This window comes from Nothoprocta perdicaria, unplaced genomic scaffold (assembly GCF_003342845.1).
Source record: "Nothoprocta perdicaria isolate Ctin4 unplaced genomic scaffold, notPer1 scaffold_187, whole genome shotgun sequence".
Lineage (NCBI taxonomy): Eukaryota > Metazoa > Chordata > Aves > Tinamiformes > Tinamidae > Nothoprocta > Nothoprocta perdicaria.
Window position 1 is genome coordinate 1,448,533 of NW_020455060.1, and position 20,832 is coordinate 1,469,364.

General features: G+C 43.5%; 1 long non-coding RNA gene across 2 annotated transcripts in view; it reads right to left on the reverse strand.

Moving 5' to 3' along the window:
* Positions 1 to 557: 557 nt before the first annotated feature.
* LOC112945262 overlaps positions 558 to 20,832 on the reverse strand; it is a 70,341-nt gene continuing 50,066 nt past the window's right edge. Inside the window, exons 2-4 of one of the 2 annotated variants that reach the window (XR_003248983.1) lie at positions 7,896 to 7,953; positions 5,928 to 6,045; positions 558 to 1,201 (exon numbers count right to left, since the gene is read on the reverse strand). This is a non-coding gene — a long non-coding RNA (uncharacterized LOC112945262). Of the gene's footprint in view, positions 1,202 to 5,878; positions 6,046 to 7,895; positions 7,954 to 20,832 lie in introns of those variants that run through there. The other variant, XR_003248982.1, reaches the window with a different exon arrangement.

Here is a 20,832-nt window from a genome sequence, read left to right on the forward strand (position 1 = left end):
GCTCAGCATTGCCTCTCCCTGCAAAGGCTTTTCCATGGAATAATGTGATATTTAACGTATAGAAATCCTTTCTTGCTGGCGGCGCTCCAGCACAATGACTGCACCGCAAGGGCTGGGGCATATCACACCAACGGAGCAGAAAATTGCTCCAAGGCTAATAGCACCAACACCTTGGCGAAGCTAAGCCTGTCATTAGCAGCGAAGCAGCACCCGTGCCCAATAGCCCTATTGTGTCCTGCAGACCGTTTTGCTCTTTGGTGCAAAGGAGAAACGTGTGCGCGAGCGAGAGCGCCGAGGTAATCCCCGTCCAGCACGTCAATGATGAATGTGCTGCAGTTGGCATAAAGTGGAACACGTGCCAAGATGAGGCCCTCTTGTTCCCCGCAGAGCCTCACCTACATTCGCCCGAGCACCACATTATATTTTTAGCATTTTTATTTTCTTGGAAAAATATATAAACTGCAGTTATAAAATGTGTTTAAACAAATGAAATGGAGCTAGCAGGTGTACAAAACGTCCTAAAATGCTTCCCATGGCTGCAGTTAAAAAAAAAAAAAAAAAAAAGTAAACTTAAACAGTTCCATAGTGGAAAAAAAAATCTCTATGTAGAGTATATAAATGTCACTTTTCCATACAGCACGGTTAGTTTCTTTTTTGACTCCTAAAGTTAACCCAGACTCTTGTTTGGGATCTTCCTTTCCCATAGAGATGAAAGGGGTGAATTCTCCTGTCACTGTTTGGGAGGACATAATATCCTCAGCAGGAGGAATCTGGAGCTCCCCAGCACACCGCATGGAAAGCTAATCTGCTGCAGACCTCTTGTGTATTTACTGTTTTTATCATCTTCATATTCATCTTGGAGAGAATTTAAGTTCAGAGTTTGGAAATTATCTATATTCAGGATTTAGATTTTTGTTTGGTGGACTCCTGTAGGTAAAGGGACTATTATTGAGATTACAAATCAACATTGGACAATAAAAAATGACTGTCTGCTTGAAAGCGAGATAAGGTATTTTTCTCTGTCCTAAGGCTRGTTTTCAGGTTCATGCTGTCCTAGCAAAGCTACCGAGAAGTGCATTATCTAACAAAATGCATGGGGAACCTCWCGCCTGGCCCTTGACATCACAGAGCTGCAGGCAGATTTCTTGAGYGTATTTGCTCCTTTTTGGCATCACTCTTGTTTTGCTTCGGTCCCAGCCTCCTGAAACACACAAGATTCTTCCATGTTGGCCACCTGGAAGCCAAAATCTAGAAATAAACCCCCCATGCATTCTTAAAGTCCCCCTTGGTTGCCTTCACTTGGGCCATAGGCTTCTGWAACAGTCCAATGGCCCAATTTCTTCCTGGCAATCAAGGAAAACAAAACACATTATTTTTAAATTAAGCAAGCCCTCACTTTTTTTTTTTTTTCCATGGGAAATTACTCAGAGTGCAGTAAAATGTGTCACATTCACATTTTCAATCGTTCTGAAACAGTTTGGTTCCCTAGTAGTTCTTTAACGCGTACATTTCATGCAAGATCAAAATTTATTAAAACACATTTTCCCACCTCTGCTCACTTGCTTAAATCCAAGATACCCTGCGTAACTCTCTTTCCACTCTGATAGAAATGTTCTATCAATTATTTTTAAAGGAAAAAACTCAACGCTCCTTATATGAATCATAAAATAAATACAGTTACTAATTTCTACTGTTCTACGTGATTAAGACTTTTTACATGATAACTGATCTTCAGCTAAGCATCTCAAAATACATTCTGGATTAACTTAGGCTCAAAGAATTTTCTGAAATGTCTGGATCAGATCTTCAATCCTATTTATTTTATTTGACACCCACTGTTGCTCCAGCACATTAATTTGTTTCTCTAGCCCATTTAGGGTGCCGAAATAAGCATTAATGTGCAATGTTGAAATATAAATGGATTATTCCCAGCGGCATGTCTAGTTATCTTTTAATAGGTCATTTGCATCTGAATGAGGAATCATCTTGCCACTGCTCTACAAAGTTAGATACCTGCTTTAAATTTCTTATCTCCTAAGTGGCTGGGAGAATGACAAGTCCTGCAAAGGGGTGGGAGTCAGGTATAAAGTGAAGTGAAAAAGGAAAGGGGAATGGAGAGATGTTTCTCCTGCCTGGGTGTGGGGTTTATGCAAGAGGAACTGAGGGGGGAAAGACAAATGACAGTGCAAGAAATTGTTTCGGATTCTAGAGCACTGATGCCTTCTTATCTAGTATAAAGTTATCAATGTTTGAGTTTCCACCAGCTCTTTGATATCCCTATCTCTTAACAGAATTACAAGCCTGTTTCTCAGGAAGGGTTCCTTAAAGCCTGAAAATACAACAAGAGGGCGCCTGGCCGTGCTCCAAGCAGCCCGCGACGCACCTCAGAGAAGAACTTGGGGAAAAACTGTTCAAAACCCATGGTCCACATGTGGCGTGAAGTTTAACGCGATGATTTACAGCCAGGCTGTTAGCACTGGAGCTGCATATTCCTCCCTGTCCATATGCACGGACAAGTGAAATCCTTTCAGAAAACAGGGTGGAAATTTCTGGCTTCGCCAGGAGCCGGCCTGGTTTCCAGCAGCTCGTGGTTTGGATTCCCGYTCTGCCCCGGCTTGCCGCAGCGAGATTGAGTTTGCTGTTTCTGGACGGAGCTGCTGAACAAGATCCTGGAGCCTCAGGTAGGCGACGTTTCACCATGGAGCAAGAAAGCCCTGCCTGAGGTCTTAGGGAATGGAACCTCCTAGTTAATAACTGGCAAACCCACCGGAAAGGGAGAGAGCTGCCATCGCGAGGTAACGTATCAGCGCTCGGCGTTGGGTTTCTTATAGGTAAAACATAAAAATACGACAGTCCTCGCATTAGCGGGCTCACTACTGAGAGGTGCGTGCAGAAAGGGAGCACCGCTTCCTTCCATCTGCTATTAAGGACCTTGCAGATGTGCCAGAAAAGGGAAAACCGACCTTCTCTGGAAATGCAGCAAAAGGTCTTTTCCCCCTTAAATCATTAAAGGAAAACTTAATGATGCATCAATTTGCACAGTGCATTTCAGCCAGATGCGCTGAGGCATTCTGGATATTCAGCTGGCTGCTTTGAAGAYGCTAAAGTCGCTCATTTCCTTCTTAAACTTAATAGACTTAGAGTAGATAGTTGCAACTGCATTTCTCTGTCACTGCTCTGGTAGAGTTTGGAGGCTGGTGTGATTAGTAATAATATCTGTTGCTGGATTTAGCTCTGCTCTACCCAACATGTGCGAGCTCCTCTTTGCAAGACTGGCAAAAATAACAGCGTCGAGGAGCACCAGAACACTCAGCCCCGCGCAGGGACAGATGAAAGACAAATCTGGCTGACAAAAACCTGAGGCATAAATGAATGGTTATGATTATGTTCAAAATGGCAATGATGAAAAGAGAAAAGCCTGTGTTTTCCAAGGTCCTTTTAAATGCAAAGACTCATCTGTAGCCACCAGATGCATGGTATGAAATTTTCATTGGCTGTAGACCAAGTTAGGGACAATGCTGAACGTGAAACTTGCTCATGTGACCAATGTTATGCTTCATTTTCAGCAGCGCTGTCCATGGAATATTAGATATTCTGGCAGTTATTTAATAAGGCAAATGCACACAAGGAGCCCTTTAAGGTAAAAAGTAAAATAATCTCTATTTTCTCTTCAGGAGGTTTTGGCAAATGGGAGAAGATGGAGAAGAGGGAATAAAAAGTGTACATGAAACAAAAGTTTTAACAGTCTGTCTGACCAATTGGTATAATTAAGTTTTACTTTAGCCCTCAAAAAACCCTAGGGAAGTTTGTGGCATCCTAGTTCATGTGCATACTAAGCAGGGGATCATGTAACCTTCATGCAATGTTGAAAAAGGTCGTTTTTTGAAGAGTTATAGCTCTTATTTACACCAGTGTCAATCTGAGGTGGCTCTTGTCTGCAGCAGTTTTAACCCGGAGTTACATCTGGTTGCACAAAGATGAGCAAGGCTCATGGAAGTTCTCCAAATTGCATGTGGAGGGAATATAAAAGAAGGAAGGAACATGAGCTAAACTGGATCAGCTGGAGATCACCCCAACTGGATCACCCCTCAAAAGGGGCTAGTGGTGGAAAGGTGACAAGGTGTCCCATGTCCTATGTGAAGGAGCACTCAGCTCCTCCATGGCCTCATCTCCTCCTTTCTGGCTGGTCCTCAGGTGCTTCTTTTCCTTGTGGAAAAACAGTAGGAAGAACCACCTCTTCAACCAACGTGAGTAGCAGAAGTGAGTAGATTGGATGAAAAGCCAATATTGGTTTCTTTAAGACATACACATCTGCCCCCAAAACATACATTTGCTCACCATAAATAGACTTGAGTGCTGGAGCTTCTTACAAAATAAGAGCTGGTCTTACGCCTTCATCTTGTCCTCTTTAATACTTAAAACTATCAGTTTACACTGGAATTATTTCTTCAATTCATCACCAGAGTAAATCCTTAGCCGCTGAGATCAGTCTTGGTGCACTGTGGTGAAATTGGATAAAATCTGCATTGGAGCTTCATCAAGAATAAAAAAATGTCTTTTTCATCCTAAATGGAAATTTCCACAAATTCACAGAAAGACCGTGGCTTTTTTTTTTTTTCATTTTTAGTTCAAAAAAACCTGAAAGCAGAAAACTGATTTCAGTGTTTTCTGATGACACATTGAACTTTTTTTTCTTATGAAATCTTCCCTCTCCTTGAAAGAGAACTAGAAAGAAAAAGGATGAAACTCTCATATTATTTGTATTATTCATAACCAGTTATCACCAACTAAAAACTTAGCTTTATATTTTGCTGGCGCAACCAGCAAACACATCAMATTCCCCTCATTCCCTGTCTGCTAGAAAATGCAAGCGTGTGCTGGGGGAGCTGGTGACATTGTCCCGAGTTTTGGTGACATTTTCTCATTTTGCTGAGCAGGCTTTGTAGGAACATCCTGGCTACTTGATCAGTCAATTAATGTAATTAAGCAACAGAGCCCAAAAAACTCTCTGTCCACATATACATACATAAAACATCCTCAGACACGGGCAGAACTGACTCAACAGAGAGATTATAAAAGCACCTTTAGTTATATTTGGAGGTGTTTCTTTAGAGCTCCTTGAAAGCCCGTTCCAGTGGCAGTGCATGCCTTCACAGCCTAGCAAAGAGATCCGTTTTCATCTGATGAGACTGCAGAATTTTTGGCATGTACTGTAGGCTGCACGTTGGATTTTCACAGTTGCAATTGGCAACGAAGACCAGGACTTATTTGCAGAAGAAATAACGGAATTTCGAAATGGTAGTTTTCTCCTGCTGTAAAGATCATCATCGTAAAGGAAGGCATGAGAAGACTTGGTGTACGAACCCATTCAAACCCTTTCTGGGCTGATGGTCTTCCTGAGAAGTCCTCAACCACGTTATCTTAGTGAGAACATAGGGAAACACAGACCAAAGAACAAGTGCCATGCCAGTCATTTTACCATATAAGCTACCAACGAGATCCAAAATTATAAACTCTGATCCATGCCTCTTTTTCCCCCTCTATGCAGTCCCTAATATGATATAGAGTTTTAACAGACAAACATTCCTAGGGTATTTCTAGAGCGGGGCATATAGGTTTACAAAGGCCTTATGGAGGGAAACTTCTTTTAGACAATGCTGTTATAGAACATGTCCTCACAGAATATTCAACCCGAGCACATTTCCATTTTGGGCTTGCAACCAGGTGTGTCTGAGCTCTCCGAGCAGGGTTTAACCCGGCGGGATTCCTGGAACACAACGGCAGCCTGTCCCCATGTGCTTTCCCCAGCAGCTTCTGTTCCTGAACAAGCAGTTCTTTCCTTGCACGTAAGTCACCTACATGCTAGAGAAAAAAGAAAACAGGAGGAACCTGCAAGTAGCTGCCTTGGATAAAGTCCTCCAACTTACAGAGGCATCTTCTTCTTCTAGGAGCTTGGGCTGTCTCGAAGGCTGGGATTGTGTGTGCTGCTCCATGGTACTCTGATTTTCCTGGTTACAGCACCGCCTRAACTGTCTGCTTTGGGACCTAAACCAACAAATTGTAAGTGGGGGCAATCAGGACATCTCCTTCAACCTCCCCTGCACTACCGAGTGCCAAAACCTCACATTTTATATGTTATCGTTTGTAAAAAACCTGCCTGAGCTGCTCCTCTATGGTTTTCATGGAGCTGGTTAGACACCTGCCTGGGATGGCTGATGTTTATTCAGTCTTGCACCTTTGGAAGGATGGGTTGCATGATTACTTGAGATCCTTTCCACCCCTACTTTGCACAATTCACATTTTTTTTTTTTTAATCCCGTTGCATCAAATGTATGTCTTTATTCCTTTCCCAGGCTATGAGTCTCCTTACCTCTTCTCCCAAGCAATCGCCTGCCTCCCTAGCGTAAAGCATTAAAGCCACCCCACTAATCACACAAGGGTTAAAAACCATGATTGGTGGGCAAAGACCTGCCCCCCTTTTTCCTGCAAGGTTGGGTGAAATTGTGAATAGAGACTGACAGCTTGCCTGAGTGTTTGTGGTTCCATTTGAAACCACAGGACCCAGAAGCACATGGTTTAGATTCAGTGTCTTTCTCCAGCTAACACGAACCATTTGTTCAAGCAGCTTGGCTATCTGCTGGAGAATAGTTTTGCACCGGGATCAGCCTTGATTCACCCCAGACGGCCAAATACGTGGGGATAGAAACCCCAAGAAAAAAAGGAAAAAAATCCCAAACAAAGGCCTGCATTTACTTTTTCTTGTTTATTTTTGAAGCTTGTAAAGGAGCTACTAATATCCTGGTTAAAAAAGAAAAGCTGAAATGCCAATCAAAAGCACTGCCAAATTAGATTATGTTTACTTCAAAAATATATATTTCATTGCTTTTTTTTTAAAGGCAAATGCTTGTAAAATAATAATGTCATGGAGGATATGTGAAGAAGAGACTTTAAGTGACTCAAACATATTTAGACCAATATTTTCAAATTTGGCTGTGTAAAGCGAGGCACATAGGAAAGGCGAGGGTTGAGCCATTAAGCTGTCATGCATAAAGTGCTTAAACATACACCTAATTTTAAGCATGTACTTGAGCCTACGCTGCTCTGTGCACAGCGGGTCTTAAGTACTTCATTACTAATGTGCTATMGAAATTAAAACCTTTTTGTCTGAATTGGGAAAATTAAAACACATACGAAGGACTATCCAAGTCGGGGCATTTTGCACGGCTGCAGGGGAGTCAGCACACATTATTATCCAACGGGTCCCCCCCATTTCTGCTTTGCTCCCGTGTAACTCGTGAAGGCAGGACTTGCCACAACATCCCATTGGGACCCGTCTGCAGAGACACCATGMAAGTGAGCAGCCCTTACAGCTAGGTAGGATATATATTTAAGTTGCCATTTCCACATGCCAGCGTCAAGACAGAATAAAAACACTCTTGCTACCCATGCTGTGAGTCTGCAATAGGCACCCAGCTACCACTGCTGCCAGAGTCCAGAGCCTCCTGTGCAGGGGGAGAGACAGCAAAGAGGAGTAACTCAATGAGCTCCGGTGGCGAGGCAATAAACCAAGCGCTCAGCTGCCCCAAATCACAAGTATTAGGGGCGAAATGAATTCTCCTAAAACAATTTCCCATTCTTCTAGACCTCAGGATTATTCGTTTYATCTTTCTCCTTTCAGATACTCCTGAATATTACATTACAAGGCGCTAAACTGCCTCCTGCACCCAGCGGCTAAGTACCTTGGAAGAAAGAAAGAATCCTGCTCTGCTACGCCTATCTCCTAGGAATAAGCGACCATAAAATCTGTGTATGTGTGAAACCACAATATATTCCCCTGTTCTGTCATTAAAAGCCACTCACAACATAAATGGGAATCAGGGGTGGGAGGCACTCACCAGCAGGGAGGAACATGCGATTTCATACCAGGAGTTCACGTCTCAGAAAGGATTATTTCTGGGAATGCAGGAAAACATACATTTTGTTTTAGTATTATGGGAAYATTCAAGAGACTTATAACGTTGCTGCCTTCAAAGCTATTACGCAATCACACACACACATATATATATTCTCTCTCAAAGCAAATGGAAACACCTTCCCTGGCTCTATGATGTCTGCCACATGGAGCAGCACGTAGGTAAAGGTGGGATGACACCGTTGGCTTCTCCCACTTCAACATTTTTTCTCAAGACTTACCGTTCCAAGACTAAAGGYGCCATCAGAACATATCAGGAGCCCTAGGACGTGACAGTCTTTTCTTAAAATACAAGGAAGGAAAAGAAATGCAAAATGGTTAATTCTTCGAGCGTTCTGTTTCCATTTAGTCTGTTTTACTTGCAAACGTGGCTTCAAATGTCTGGGATTATCAGACCTTTTTTGATGAATGATATTATGACAAGTTACTTCTACAGTTTTTTCTATTGGGAGAAATCATGTTTATGGAAACATAGGAGGGAGGAAAAGATAGTTTCAGGTTTAGGYTTTACTTTCCTATAAATAAAGCTTTCTGAACTGTGTCACATTTGGAAATGGAATTATTTTCTGCAAGAAAAATAACAAAAAATCAGGATGATATTTAACTAAAATAAGATTAAAACAAAAAAAAATTAAATGAATAGAATGACATAATATCGCTTTTACCAACAAAGGAAACTTCTAGTCTTAAAATGCTGAAAGACTTGAGTGTTGTAGCTCTCAAGAGGGTCCAGGAAAGTTTTCCTGGTGGTAACGATAGTGCAACTGCCTCCTTTGGACAAGAGTAAGGAGCCTGTTGGGGSTTTCCCATTCCCCAGGGAAAACCAGGCCTTCCAAGAAGAATCTAGAGATGCAAAAGCATCAGGTGAGCGAGAAAGATGGGGAGGAGGAGGCAGAGATCCCCGTGTGGGGAGGGAGAGGAGATGCCCAGATGGCGGCRGTACCATCGGAGAAGGAATGATGACCAGGGCACATCCAACTACCAGCATCGCAGCATCCTGCAGCGTCGCAGGAGCTGGTGGGTACCGGGCATTGAGAAGCAAACAAGATTGAACAAAAATATGAGCTCAAACACGTGAGTAATTTATTTTTAATCATATTTTTCCTAAGGTCTTTGCAGCCCCGTTCCATACACCCGCTAAGGTGCCGCAGTGAAGCCACCGAGGGACAAACGAGTGGCTTTGGGGCCGGCCACGCCAGGCACACGGGCGGTCTCTCATTTATGGCGAGGCACGGAGCCCGAGCAGGGCGCCAGGCGCAGGTGACCTCAGGCACCCCAGACACTCGTCTGCTCCGGGTTACACTTCACTGGAATCCTGAGGTTTTACTGGCCTGGAGCCAGTTCAAAACCCACTTGAGCCACCCGGGTAAGGTTGCAAAGACAGTATTGTTTGAAACGTCTCAAAAGTTCTACACACCACCTGGCAGCCTCCCAAAACCGTCTTAAATGAGCCAAAACTATCAGCAGCCACCCACCTTCCTGTCCATTATCCTCTGATTAATGATATTCCACCAACAGGGTCCRACATTCAGGATCTCCCCTCTGCCCAGTCTCCGCATAAACACCATCTTTGAGACCCAAAAATTCTCTGCGCAGTTTTAGATGGGGGTTTCTCTTTGGAACATGGTGGCTGTGCAAAAGAGGCTTCTCATGGGGTGAGAGAGACCAGGGCTTGGGGCATCTTCTGAAACCTAAATTAGAGCAAAGCAGGAGAAACCAAATCATGATAGACGTACAACGCTCCATCTCCCTAGCTGTTTTGGGGCTCCTTATCCCTTAACCTTATACCTCCTCCAGAATCAAATAGCCGTAAGAAATAAGCAACAGCAGAGGTGTTTTGTTGGAATAAATCATTGAACAGATTTAGCTCCATTATGGAAAAGAACATAAATGTTTATTTCCTGTTATATTATAGATGCTAGACGCAGCTTGTAATTCACTATAGGCGCTATTTAGGCCTCTAACTTTGTGGTCCTGCTGTTCTGTTAGGCAGCGTGGAACAGCAGGGTATTTCCAGGTAAGATGCTTGGAGACACATGTGGCCATTTGGGTTTATGCTTAAATATCTATCCCTCAGAACCAGCTGGGCAGCCTTGCCAATGAACCCCCACATCCCTTCCAGGAGCACAATTTAAGAACAGGTAAAGAACTATGATAACATAAGGACTGAACAGGTGAGAGGAATACATATATCAGCTTGGGAATAAACTCTTTCAGCAGCCACCGTTACTGCACATCCCCAAACCCATGACAAATTCTGGCCTAGTAAAGGACAAGTAATTTCTACCTTGATACCTGAGCAAGTGGCAGAAGATAAGCATCTATTTTGGTATTTCATCAAGAGTTGGGCATCAAAATTCCTTAAAATCCTGGCTTGGGGGTGCTTTAATGTTACCCAGAAGATCATTTCTTTGTGTCCCTCTACTTTCTTAAGCATTAACCCCTTGGAGAAGTAGRCATAGGAGAGGGAAGCAAGGGGATGTTGTGTATTGGTTTTATGGCCCAGCATGTGCACTCAATGCCACTCAGAATTTGACGCTATATATTTATAGACATACATAGGTATACGTGAGGCTATGCATGTACATGTATATATACACACCCATGTATATATAGACACATGTCTATATGAATATATAGAAAAATAGACAGATCATATGATTTTCTAAGCACGTTCATTTCCATGAGAAGCTACAGAGCACATATTCAGCAGTGACTCATCTTTCAAGCTCTTTTTTTTTTCTTACTGCTTAATCCAAGAAACTCTGACTAAGTCAGCTTTGCCACGTCCCAAGTGTAGCAGGGATTCCTCATRGTCCTTGATGCAAACAGAACTAGTAATTCTCCTCAGAAATAGCAAGAAACTGCTATTTGCGGGCTCGTGCTTTACGCAATGATGACCTTGGCTGAGGTAACCCAAATGGAAAGGGCCCCAGCGCATGAAGTCAATGCCACTGTGGTAAATAAAGGCAGCGCCAGGACGGCCCAATTTCAACATCCCCTGGCAGAGGGAACAGAGCTGGGCAGGGGCACCACGCGTATGAGCTGTATTTTCTTAGCAGCAGTCTGGGAACCTCATGGCGCTATGTCATCGTGAGACAGGCCAGTTTTGTATCGCAGCTTGTTGTTGTTCTTTAAGAGAAAAAATTATAATGCAGGTCCCTGTAAAGCTCTCCACAGCCATTAACATGAACTACAACCAAATCTGATGGACTGGAGGAGGAATGATGTGTGCTTGTCAATGGCATAGACTAGCGTAGCCTCGGGAGATTTCAGGCATTGACAGGGAAAATCAGAAAAAAATCAAACACAAGAAAGGTAGAAATCATTTCAGCATTTTGACTTGACATTAAGAAATCACTGTGTGAGCCAGGTTGTAAACCAAGATTTAGAACACAGCTCACTATCATTTTGGAGAGAAAGATTCAAACCAGGCACATGCTAAGTCCACAAATGCCATTTCATTTGTCAGGATTTCTAGCCGAGATCCTAACCCCATCAAGGCAAAACCAACTGCTCAGATTCATTTAAAGGCTGCCTAACCTCATAGCAACCTGCTTACACAGCTGATTTGTAGGGTTGACCTACCCTAGTCTTCCTGCCAAATTCTAAAATATCATCACGAGTGTCCAGCGCACCTCAAATCACCCTAATTGACCAAAACACACTTTAAAAATGAGCTACAAAACCAACTTCACTCCTGAGACCTCCATGCCATGCATCTTCCTTGCGTTGTGGATGGATGATCCTCTTGCCATGAGGTGATCCCCAACTTTCAGGCAATTCCTRTGCCCTAAGACTGGCTCTCTGGGTGCAGACAGGAGTCCCTTGACATCCATCACAGCTGCATTTTAACCTCTGTGATCACTTCTCTGCTGGATATGCACACCCTTTGGAGAAGGCTACATTTTCATCCCTGACCCATTCAAGGTAAGAGCAGATTCTTCATCTCCTTACTCACAAAGCTTATTCAGGAGTCTGTCAACAGCWTTTGTCCTTTCTGATTTTTTCCACATATATTTACTATGTGGCTTCTTCCCTGAACAGGCTGTATACTCATTATTATATGAAATAACATTTTACTGGAAGAAATATTGGCTAAGAAACACAATCTAAGTATATATGCCTACCATTTCTCCCTGGATTCCCAGCTTTCTTTCATCAGGACAGTTTGGATAAAATGATATTACCTCTCTTGGGTGTACTTCACAGGAGCCTTACATTTGTGATGAATAAAACAATTGTGGTGAGACTACAATAAATTAATTGCATCATTTTGTATGAGTAAGAGAATGGGCAGGAAGCCTCGGAGCAAGACACAAATCTGACTTCTGACTTGGGATTCGTGGTTGAAAGACTGGTATGAAAGAGAAAAGATGTCCTAGGAGGAGCAGGGAGGGGATTTGAGGGAAAAGAAAGCAAAACCAGCCCAGCTCATTGTGGTTAATAGCAAGCAATTTGGAGTCTCAATTTCCCTTCACCCAAGTACGTGGGAGATCTCAATTTCTTATTTAGCAATCAAAATTTGCTGTTGAAGAGTTGCAAAGAGTTCTGGTGAACCAACATCTCCGCCTTGAAGCTGCATTACAGGAGTCCTCTAGAAATCAAAGGAGGCTCCTTGGAGAGCCAGGAGGGAAATGCCCATCCGCTTAGTTTTGTTGTGTCTAAAGGAGGAGCTGAGCTGCTGTTACAGATCACTGCTCACACTGACAAATTTAGCCATTCAGGTGTGCTACAGCTCCCTCGTTGCTCAGTTGGAGGAAAATTTATCTTTAACTGCAATAGCGAGGCTAAATTTTGTCTAACGGAACAGAATACGTAAGAAACGGCCCTGTCAGGGCGTGCAGGTGGAATGGGAAGAGCTTGTGGAGGCTGTTGGAGTCCACAGGGCCGTGCTGAGATGCAGGGTTGGGGGTGAGCATTGCTTAACCTTATCCTCAAACAGCCCTAAGCTGCCGTGTTCATCCGCACAATAAAGTGTCCYATTGGGAATGCAGCTGTGATTCCACAACCATGCTCGCTCAGCACATGGGCAAGGGCTGCTGGCCCTCAGCGAGCCCGTGGTCACCCCGCTTCCCTTGGGAATCCAAGCAGGATCAAAGCAGGGATCAGATTTCCCACCTCGTCCTGACCCCTTGGCCTGGGAGTGAGAGGAAAGACACTCCTTCAAGCCCTTGCTTGATAATCCCAAATTTGTTTGCAGGAGAGGTGTCAACTTGTTAGAAGCCAATTACAAAAACCAAACTGGTGGCTTGAGAAGAAAAGAACCAAAAGCAAAAGCGCCGGGTGCAAAAGAACCTGGCCATGTTTGGGCAAGAGAGCAGCCGGTGACAGGACATTTAACCTTCACGCAGGTGGTACYTGTTCTTCATTCGCGTTGCTGGTGTCCTGCGCCGAGAGCCAGCTTGCGTTACACGTCCTAATGGAGTGCTGTGCTCTTCTGTTCTCCTTTCCCAGGTGTTGTTGTGTTCWGATAAACAGCTTCAGACCTTGCTGTTGCCGTCCACGATGGGTGTCCATAGCTTCTTCTGAAGAGGTAAGAAAGCATCTTATCCAGATAAAAATCACCAAGGACATGGGGTGGATGGAGAGGGGACGGTTATTGGTGGTGTCATCATGAGCAACCAGACCCATGGTGCTTCTTGCCTGGAGCAGTCAGAGGTGGTGAAGATTCCATTCTTCACCCATTATCTCAGCTTGGGTTTTCTTATACATGACAGTTGCTATCAGATGTGTAACAAGTTTTCTTCAGTTATCCTTTCTTCATGCTTAAAAAGCATTTTTGCGCTCATTTTTCAAATGAGACATACTCCAGTGTTATCATGAGCAATGACATACTTTGCTGATGCATTAACACATAAAATATCCCTAAGGGAAGTATTATCGATGATTATTTATTTTTCAGTGAAGGGTTAAGCTATCCCTGCTGCTGCTACATATCATGCTTACCCACCAACAATTAAAAAGATTTTTTTTTTTAATTTCAAATTCTTGCTAATAGCCTTTGTTGATATTTTGAATCTCATCCCCTGACAGCTGTCAGGGGAAGACATGAGGAATKTTCCTGTAAGGTTTGATCTGTTCTCAGCATCTGAGCTGAACGGGTTTTTTTTTACCAGGTCTATAAGAGTAAGCATCCTCACTTTGCAATTAAAAAAAAACCAACAAAAAAACCCAAATGGAGGTACTGAGAGGGTAGAACTGACACTACTTTCTTTTACTTTTCTTTCTTAATTTCTAAARACTTCCTGAACTGACTGGAAAATGTTATTCCAGCATTCTGTCCCCAGACGAGCTTGGGAGATGGAGGTAGGATTTGCTAGGGGGAGTTATGATGTGTGCGACACGGTGACGATAGGCAGGTAACAGCTTCTGGTGGTAATACCAGGGCATGAAACGGAGGCTAAAGATCAGAAAAAGCCTTCTCCATCCACCCAAAGATCAGCAGGAGAGCTCGGTGCCAGCAAGCCATCAAGCATCACCCAATAGATCACGCTGGCTTGCTCCTCAGGGCTCAGGCCTGGCCTTTGCTCCAAAGTGGCCAAGCTTTGCAGAGCATTTGGATTTGGCTCGGAAACTGATGGACGGGGAAAGGAGGAAGGTTCTGCTGGTGGAGCTGCAAAAGATGCAGGGGAGGCGATAGGCTCTGCTGGGATAGGTGAGGAAACCAGCACCTTGCCTTCCTGGGAACCCTTCRGATCTGGGGTTTATTGGGTATTTTGAAGGAAGCTTTTTCTGCCTTTGGACCACATAGTTCATGTGAATCTGAATGCCAGTTATTTCCGATTTAGTGGAGGGTGGGAGGAGATCAGGATCCAGCCTCATGTCCAAACCAGCTCAGTCCGCTGCGCTCTCCATCATCCATATCCCTCTCATGGTCAGGACCCCATTCCCTAATCCACACATCTTACGTGACGGCATCAGGAAAACCGTTGTGCAAAGCTGCTGCTCCTCATTTTGAAAGGACATCACCACTCTCTCTTTCCCAGGTGGAACCACTTATTGCTGTGGATACACTGGATACTGGGAATACGCAGGAGCCCCGCCAAACTACTGGTAATAAGATTTTTATTGTCTTCTTTGGGAGTCCCCACCCCCAACCCTACTACYCTTCTTTGGGGATGGTTGTTAGAGTGATAATAAACTCTGGTACCCATCCAAAAATGCTCTGGTGCTGAAATCATACACAAAATACACAGGAAACGTACACAAGTTATCAGCACCTCCCTTTACCACCATCAACAGAAACAAAAAATAATGGTACAGACCCCCTGACGGAGATTGTAAATACGCAGTTATRGAAGAGGAGGCTAAAAGGTAATGACTTCACATTTATGCAATGCTTTTCATCAAAAGAAACCCAAGCACTTTGCAAACTGCCCAGCATTTCTAGAAGTCATTGCCAGACTACTGATGGGTAGCCACTTTGGGGCAATTTAGGAAAGGAGGTGAAAAATCCTAAATTCAGAAGAAATGGAGGAAAATTCCAAGCTCCCTCCATCCCCAATAGTGTGTTTACAAGAAGCATAGCCTAAAAAAAAAAAGCGTCCAAATTGCAAACACCCAAGGCCTTATTTATACAACATAGAAATGCCAGTGAAAATCAAAATAACTTTGTACAAAGGAAGAGCATATGAAAAGCAGCGGAAAATTTCCAGCCCAATGCATAGGCTGCTCTGATTTTACAATGTTGTGTGTCTCACGCTTGCTAAAGCCTCCCCATAACAAGGACTCCTCTAAAGGGGGTGGCAGGACAGACCCCATCCCTAATRCCAGTTTACTCATTAGCACCAGGCCCATCAGAAGTCCCTTTGGTGCCATCCACTCAGGAGCTGCACTTTGTGGCTTGGGTCTTTGAGACTTTTGCTGAAAAATTCTAGCTTTCAGTAAAGACTTCTGTGCTTTAATGTCCAGGATTTTTTTTTTCCAAAGAAAAATCTGATTTTCTCCTGAAAACAAGATATTTTCTTTGTATATTTTCATTTTCTTAAATGGAAACCCCATGTTTCCATCAAAGACCAGCCATAACCAATTCAGCAGGAATCTCCATCAAAAATTAGTAAGCTGTGGAATAAGTAATTAGCTCAGATTTTGCTCTCATTTTTTCATGAGATTAATTTGATATAATAGCCTTCAGGTAGTCCAATGAATTATTCACTTATTGACCATCTTTGAATAAATGTTATGGAATTAGACAGAATTTGATAGAAAGAATTTCTCCCTTTCTTATGGTGGTGTAAATCAGAAGGAATGTATTTAATGTCTCTTAATCTTCTATGGCACCTTAGAGAACTAATTCTCCATTTCTATCTATTATSATCCATCCTTTTATTTAGAAAAACAAAAACAAAAAATCCCTCCTTGCACCATTTTCTTTAAGCCAAGTTAGACCCTTAAAAAAGAAAACAGAAAAGCAAAGCACACTGAGCCTTAATTTGGCAAAAGAGAAACCTACTAAAAGACATTTTATTGTTTAAAACTCAGCCTGAAGTTTTTCTGCTATAAAAAAAACAAACCTCTTTGTCATTTGCTGGAACTACTGCTAGCAAAAGGCTCATGTATTCCATTGCTCAGGAGATGGAATTAGATTTCCGCAGGTTTGTAAAACAAACTATGGTCTAAGAAGGCTGTCATGGAATTACTCCTCCGATTTCCAGGCAGATAAGTGAACTTTTAATTAGGGCTCCAGCGGTTGCATAGGTGCAACTGCTTTGCAGTTCCTCAAGCCGCCTAAGGGATTTGAATGCCAAGTTGTAATTATGGTGAACTGAGCATGCTCTAAGAGGATTTGAACTCTTAGGCTATATATTTCCTTTGTGTGAGGAGGAAGGATTTGCTTGCTGAAGAAAACCTCTAATCTCGTGGAGGTATGAAAAACGCCTGGACTGGATCCTCAGCTACTGTAAATCAGCACATTCTGCTCAATTTGGGCAGAGCCAAGATGATTTTTAGCTACTAAGCGTGAGCCCTGGTGTCGTTTTCCCTCCTGGTAGCTGGGATGAGGTCCTCATGGAAGGAACACATCCATGGCTACAGGGCGAGCCTTTGCCTTTGCTCAGGGGCATCTGCTGTCAGAGAACCCTCCAGCATCACGTTGTCTCAGGCTGATACAGGTTCTGTGTTTCTGCTAACCATGGACAACACGGTATAGCTCCAGAAATGTGCAGGGAGATKAATGTCTCAATAACCAATTTATATTTCAAAGTAAAAAGTCTTCACAGCCTTAGTGACAGCTGGAAAGTGGCTACTCTAGACCGCTTCAACAATTTCAATATCGTCCCTCCCTCCTGCTCTAAATGGTTTTTGCTAAAATATCTCTCTAAATCTGTCCCTCCTCTTGTAAAGTTCTGGTTTCAGCAGACCAGCATATTTTGGCCTGGAAAAAAAAAGTAGCCAAAGTCCCAAACAGCCTATTTCATGGAAAATTCTCAGCTCAGTTTTAAGAGATAGCATGCTGGGCACGCAGGACTTGTGGCTTCAGCTCCCCGTTCGCTTAAGAACAAGATTTGGGAGAGTCACAGAAAGGAAGATTTCTCATAAAGCCCCACATTCCGAGATGACTTAATCATCCGCAGCCTCATAAAGGTCACCTTGCCTCCCATGAGTAACTCGCACTGCCTCGACTTTCATTTCACTTTCACTTCATTTCCCTCATTTCTGAGCAACTAATGAAGGCAGCCAGAAGCAGCAAAGTCAAACGATGAGTCTGATCGTGGCACGTAAGCATTTGATCCCCATTCCCTTCTCCCACCTTCATCYACTCCCTCAGTCCCTGGTTGATTTATCCTATTGCTCTTGCATTCCTTTGGGTTTTTAGCTTCTGCAGGGGTCTGTGGTGAGGACAGAGACCTCACAATGAAGATGGTAAATGTACCTGATGTTGTCAGCACGTTCTCAAGCATCTCCAGTGCTTCCAAGCAGGAGAGCTGCTCTGCCATGGAGGAGATTTCTGGTAGCCCTCTCCTCACCGACCTTGCAGCTTGCCCGCAGCACGCAAAGCAGGAACATGGTAAGCACCCAAAAAGATAAAAATAAACCAAAGAGCATGGGAATAATCAGGTCCATGTGGATTAACAGCATTATTTACAAGTTTCTGCATGATATAGGCTTGAACGTTCCTAGAAAAGTGATCACTTTTATGGTGACTCCTGGTGTGGGTTCTGATTCCTAGTGTTTGGCCTGAGGGGACAGCAGCCCTGTGGAGGGTCCCCAGGATGAGCTGCCACATCAAATCCCATCTGCAAACGCTCAAGCCAACAGCATTGTGGCTTTACATGTTGTATCACACAGAGAGAAATGCCRGATTCCTGCAGATACTCTCCATTTTTATAGCTCGCTTCTACTCCACGGTACCATGTTGAGTATCCATTTGGGCTGACTGGCCTTGAAGAGGCATGTTGCCAGATCTGGCTATCTCGTGTCACTAACTCCAGCCCTGTCCCAAGATGTGACCTCTCAAACACCTTGTTGTACTTCAGAAATCACGCTGAAACTCAGGGGAAAGAAAAGCCTCAAACTGGTGGCACTGAGCAGCAAAACAATGAGGGGTCTCAGGGAAGATTAGGATGGATTTTCAATATCCTTTTCAGAAAAGACTCACCCAATACCCTTCTGTTTTCACTAAATGAGCAAACAGAAAAGATAGTTCAAGCTTTGGCAGGTGGAAAGGCTATTGATTTCACCAGAGGGAAGTCACAGCAGCTGTATCGGAGATGATTTTGGCTCTGTGCGCTTACGGAAGTTGTAAGGAGCCTGTTGGCTCATTGCTGCCAAATACCTCTAATATATCACACACAGAGTAGATGCAGCAATAAGGAAATGGGAAACAAGCTTATTTTAGGGATTCTTTTCATTATCACTCACTGAGAGCTGTTGCTCCACGCGTGTAGTTTTGCAGAAACCAAAGTGTGTAGACCCTTCTCTGTTGACTTGTAAGCAGATGCAAGCCACGCAATAGATGCTGTTTTGTCTTTCCAGGTGCCTATGGGGTGCAGGTGCACATGGAGAGCCACAGTTTTTCACATGTGATAAAAGAGCCTGACCAACTGCAGCAGGCCCAGGGGCACATGGAGGAGCCAAGTCACTCCACAAAGCGTGTCCTTGCAGCAAGCGACCAGTTGGGTGCTTCAGAAGATGATGCAGCTTATGAAGATGATCAAATCTCAAAAGCCCAGAGTACCTGGACCTGGTCTGACTGGAAGCTAATCTAAGAGAGAACATCTGAAAAAATCAACCTGATCAAAGAGTTTTCCAAGGAGAACAATGCAAAGGCCAAGAGCATTGTCAGGGAAATGGCTCTGCCAGCTGGCTGGGGGCTGTAAAGGGCTCCCTGAAATAGGGACAGGATGGAGGTTAATTCCTGCTTGCACATGGAAGTAGTTTTTAGGTTGCCTGGGTGCTGGGTTGACATGGTGGTGTAGGCAAATCCCCTCAGTAAATGGCTTTTGGCAGCTGTATATATGTATATGTTTATTCAACAATAAGCAAAGAGACGAAAAGGCTTTGATTTTCCCCAAACCATTATTATAGGTGGACAGAAACTCACTGTTCCCATGCAGTGAGTTAGATGAACCTATCTGCACCAGAGTACGGTAAAATAAAGAATACCYGACCAAAATAAAGGCAACTTGTTCTGGAGTTTCATAAAGTTTCCATCCTTCCTTAATAGGTAATGCAGCTATGGTAGGAGGGTATTTAAGGTAACTTGCTAAGAAAACTTTTCTCTGAACAACCTGCAAAACTTTGGACAACTGCTGCAAAATAATGGCTTCATTTTGTGGCACTGGACCAAAACCTGATGTGCTTTGGATGTCCAGGGCGAGACCCTGGTTTGGAGCAGGACTGGTGGAAATGGGGGGGRTTTTGTCCTTTTGCAAGCGCTGGAGCACGTTGGCAGTTAGGAGACTTAGTGAATTCATCACAGCTTTTGAGAGCGGGGGAAAGAATAGAAACTACAAATACAATCCTATACAATCCTACCCAGTACCACAAATAACTAKAAAGGCAGTTCAGCCTCTGGCTTTTTAGACTGTCTCTACTCTGCCCAATATTAGCTTTTTAAAGTCCTACAATACACAAGAAGCTCCCAGAAGACGTTTCTGGTCTTAAACGGCCTTGAGCAGCCCTCAGCACCTTCTGCAGCCTCTCCATAAGGCTCTAGACCCATGGGCCTCTAGAGCATTTAATCTCTCCTTCTCTGTCCAGCCCCAGGCTCTCTCTCTAGATGTATTTTTCTTTCTATTCATTATTAAGGACCTGGTAAAAGTTCGCTGCCACAGGTATTTCCTGCCATTCGTTCATTAACATCTTGAAAACAACAATAAGACTTCCCCAAGATCCAGGATCAATCCCTTATCCAATACAATGACATTTTCTCTGCTTTCCCACAGCTTGCTTTAATGGAACATACGCAACCTATAGTCATCCTACGCATCCAAGAAATCTCGTGGGGATTTCTTGTGCTATTGTTACACTCAGACACACCACAAACCTCAGCGCCTGTGGTTGATCCAGTCCAGCACACACAGWCATGGATGTTTCCAAAGAGCCCTTAGATGTTCGGGAATGCAGAGCATCCCCCTCCTGCCCTTCTCAGCATAAGAGCATCCATAAACATATAAGCCAGGCTCTCAGGTGACATGAACCGGTACTGAAACCAGGTGGACGATCAGGCCAATAGAAAAGTCAACTTATTAGAAATATTTTTTAAAAATCCCCTTGGATTTTTTCTAATTTATTTTGTAAAATTTTTTTTTTGTGGACAGAAATAAAAGATGGATTATGCATTTTTCAAAATCAGTGTAAAAGCTTTAATTTCAGATCAGTTCAACAGAGAAATTTTGCACTGCGAAACAGAACTG